This window comes from Glossina fuscipes, unplaced genomic scaffold (genome assembly GCF_014805625.2).
Source record: "Glossina fuscipes isolate IAEA_lab_2018 unplaced genomic scaffold, Yale_Gfus_2 0, whole genome shotgun sequence".
Lineage (NCBI taxonomy): Eukaryota > Metazoa > Arthropoda > Insecta > Diptera > Glossinidae > Glossina > Glossina fuscipes.
This window is the reverse complement of record NW_023998414.1, coordinates 28,671,419-28,675,695: the sequence shown is the minus strand read 5'-3', so window position 1 is coordinate 28,675,695 and position 4,277 is coordinate 28,671,419. Positions and strand designations below refer to the sequence as shown.

The 4,277-nt window shown below is 33.8% G+C and overlaps 1 non-coding gene across 1 annotated transcript; it reads left to right on the top strand.

Annotated features, from left to right (window-relative positions):
- Positions 1-3,335: 3,335 nt before the first annotated feature.
- On the top strand, positions 3,336-3,417 carry Trnas-uga. The gene has a single exon. It is a non-coding gene; the product is annotated as a tRNA-Ser (tRNA).
- Positions 3,418-4,277: the final 860 nt, after the last annotated feature.

The following is a 4,277-nucleotide window of genomic DNA, read 5'->3' as shown; positions in this document are numbered from 1 at the left end:
TTAATCGTGTATTTTGTATGGTTATTTATTACAGTTTGATCACCATCATCGAAGTCAAACTGAACATTAGTTTTTTGCTTGCAACAGTTAAAAAAACTCAGCATCGTTGGGCCTACGAAATATATATATATATATATATATATATATATATATATATATATATATACTTATACGATTAAGGTTGAGTTCTGAATTCAATTCATTTGAATAACGCAGAAAACACAGCTTTAATCTTGATATTTAGACAAGTGGTCACATGTTGGGTGTTGAGTGAAAAGTACCAAATTTCCAAAAAAAAAAAAAAATGGTTTAGCTATTCAGATTCCCGGTTCCCAAGTTTCTTTTCAAGTTGTGTAAGTCGGTTTTTTTTTTCGCGTCCTCGTTTACATAAAATGCTCACCGATGTTATCTAAAGAGCTCCTTCAAAATGAATTCATGTGTTTTCGTTTCTTAAGATTTACGCAACGACATTTACCTGGGATTTCTTTGAGATCACATAAAAAATCTCAAGCAAACTTTGCTCAGATTGTTTTAATGTAACCAACGATACGTTTTGAAAACAAATTTGATAAAAATGAAGTAATGAACGCTCAAGAACGTTCTCAATTGATTTCAAGAATAACTTAATTAATTATTCTTGATCAGCATGAAATTCTGAATCGATTAAGTCATATCTCTGTGGTGTCTGTTGCTGACCCTTTCGTATTTGTTAAAAGCATTGGAAATTGTTGCACGTAGGTTGGTATTAAGAACGAATCACATTGGCGGAAACACACACACGTAATAAAGCGTAAACCGAACGTAACTCCGATCATTGCTCTTAAGTTATGAAAGATCGAGGGCTTAAAAATTCTGCATTCACTTTACCGAAAACTCTATTATTTATGTAAAAAAATGCCGAAAAAAAAATCGGCCAAAAAGTGATTAAATTTTCTTTCTTCACTTTTTTGAGGCTTATTCTGCTTATTAATCATACAAGGTAGACAAGGTCGAATCTTGAAAATTATTGTCTGCATTCCTCAAATGAAGACCCATTATCTGCGTAAAAATGAATTAATTCTAATATAAATGTGGACGTCACAATGTGGAGAATTTGATTTTTGTTAGCATTGCGTACTAAATAAAAAGGCTTGAAGAGTAGAGTGCGGCAGATATTTCATCACAATACCGTCGATATGTGTGGCAAATAGAAGGACTTGGAGAGAAGGATGCAATAGGTTAACAGTCGTAATTTCAATTGAAGTTTGACGGACGCTGCTACGTGTTAGATTAACTTTTTTTTTTAACAATCCCGTCGATATGAGTATCAAATAAAAGAGATTGGAGAGTAGAACGCGAATTATCCTAGACTCATATAAATTGTATAAAACGAATTGTATGTAAACATTTTTTTTTTTTTTTTTTACATAAAATCTTGGGTTTGTTTAGAAAAAACCGGTTTCTTGGATTTTATAGTCTCACACGTCTCAAGCTTTAGTGGTGGTGAGTGTACAAGTGTACTTTCCAACTTCTTTTTTTTAATAGTGCCAGTCACATGGCGGGTGTGTCCTGTTCGTGTAGCACGGTCACGGTCAGAAAGAAGTGAAGAAAAGCAAAAAGGCCGTGAGATGATTGAAAACTTTTGTGTGGTATGTGCGCCCAGTTTGTGAGGGTCATACCTCTACTCACTATAGCTATCGGCCGAAGTAATCTCTGCATTTAGATTCGAATATTGACTTACTTTTCGCGATTCTTACTTATTCAGGTAATCTTGCGCGTATGTATGTGTTAGCCTGGCAAAAAACAGGTGGATTTTTTTTTTTTTTTTAAATTGTTAATAAAAAGAAAGCGGTACTTTTTGCTCTATTTTAGATATTGCTTCACGTCATTTTCATGTAAAAATCGGACCAATTGGGTAACATGAACTTTAAGACACTTTTATAAGTGAATCTGGTCCTATTCGACCAATAACGTCAATAACACGCATAATCTTGGAGTGTAAAGTCAAATTTATATAGTGGACGTGTTATACGAGGCAAAAACACGGCAAACGAAGGTGCTTAAAGTTTTTGTGACATAGACGTGTGGACGTTGTACTCTTATTCTTCGAGAAGTTTAGGTAATTTTCAATTTCTTTTGCAAATTTGTAGGCGATATATGTACTTACGGTCACGAGAGAATGCTTAGTACAAGTATAACACAATTGCGCAGACAGACAGATGGACAGACACACATTTCAAATTTGAAACTGGCCATGGTTTTGAAAAAAATATGAAACTTTGATATACTATAATATCGGGTAGGTGTGGTCAATTCTTTTCATGTGTGTACAGACGCTACAGCATAACCCATACAATATGCGCTCATAGTTTTGTAAATTTATTACCTTTAGTTTATGAGTACTGAACAAAAACCAACTTTTTATTCTCTTTGAAAGACAGTTTGCATGGTATTGCAGGCGACTCCTTCGAGCGATTTAGTCCATTTACAATAATAGCCTGCGCGCAAGAACTTTCAGTGTTCTGGCAAAATCTGAAGTTGATAGCTTCATTTTTGTGAACAGGAGAATGAATGGACATTGCACATACGGATGGACACACAGACGGACAAGCTTAAATTGCTTTGGAGTTTGATGCTGATCAAAAGTATATATACTTTGAGGGGCATTTGTATGTTGCAAACGTTGCGACAAATTCAATATATCCCCCATTCTTCGGTGATGAGTATAAAAAGGTCTAATAAACTAACTTATTGTAGAATAGTAAGATCCGTTAGGCAAGCCGGAAATACTCGGCGTCTATTTGTTTGCCAGTTCTCGAGTGGCAATTTATTGACACCACCATACGTCTGGTAAGTCGTGATCATATTTTCATTGAGCTCAGTTTTTGCTCTGATATCGATATTTTTGAATAAAGAAAAACGTAAAATTAAATTTAAAGATGTATAGAGAATGCTAAGAAAACAGCGATCCGAAGAAACGCTTTAGCTGAATAGTACGCTTAAGCTAGTGAGGGTGACAAAAAAAAAGAAAAATAAAGAAGAAAGAAAAAGATTTGAGATCAAAATATGAAATCTTTTCAAATTGTGAGCGAGAAGGCAAACACAGGTAGACAAGTAGGCAGACATCACTGATCGAGACCACATGCATTCGTTGTGCATTATAATTAATTGATAAACTTAATATACCTTATGTGGGTTAGAAAAAAAGATAACTAAGAATTTTACATTCATTTATAATATTTTCGATGACTACTTTGAAGTTTTACGAGATGATAATTATCGGATAATCGATATAAAAATCTCAACATAATTTATGTTTAAATTAAAGTTTACTAATATTTCGTATGTCGATAAGAGCTGCGGTGTCCGAGTGGTTAAGGAGATGGACTTGAAATCCATTGGGTTCTGCCCGCACAGGTTCGAATCCTGTCCGCAGCGGTTTATTTTCTCCTCCACAAAGACTTTTACGCTTTTTGCATTCTTAGTTAAATATGTTAAATTTCTTTGTTCGAGGTGAAGATTACTTATTGCATTAATTGCGTATTGGCTACGTACGCTGCTCAGTCTTTTCCCCTCTGTTCTTTACATTTTTCTGTTAAATGTTATTAATGCATTTGCCAACAATAAAATTCAAGAAGAAAATTCAGTCCAGTCCTTTAACTTTGTTTTAAGCGTTAAACACTAATATTGTTTTCCTATTTGATGCAATGCCTGCATGTTCATCCAATGTGGAAGAGAAGCATAAACGCCCAATATCTACTCTTCTTTACTGTTGACAATCAGTGCAGATTTCTGGCAGAGAAAAATAAACAAATACAATTTTTACGAAATTCTCTAAGGTCCCCCTGCTATCGCTCTATCTCGTACTTGAAAGTCAATGCATTTTAACCATCGCTAGAGGGCCGTGAGATACTTTCTTCTTCGACCGCGAAAGGGTAAAAGCATAAATTGGTGTTCAGATCGGAATTAAATAATTGTTTAGCGAATCTCTCTGTAAATGAACTGTTCTGAACTGAAAATGTGTTCTCTCTGTAAATGAACTCATTTATCATTTCGATGGTTTATATATAAAGTGATAGATTGTTGTGAGATGATCGCGTTATATATTTCTCTCGTTGCAAAGTTAATTATCATAATTATTAATAATAAAACAATTACGTTTATAAGTTAACAAATTTCAATAGAATTATAAAGTCAAATATATTTCATTGGGCGCTTTTCACTCCATTCCATTCTTTCTTTCTGTCTTTCTTCTTTTTACTCTATTTTTTTTTTATTTTATTTTTTTACTTTTTTAT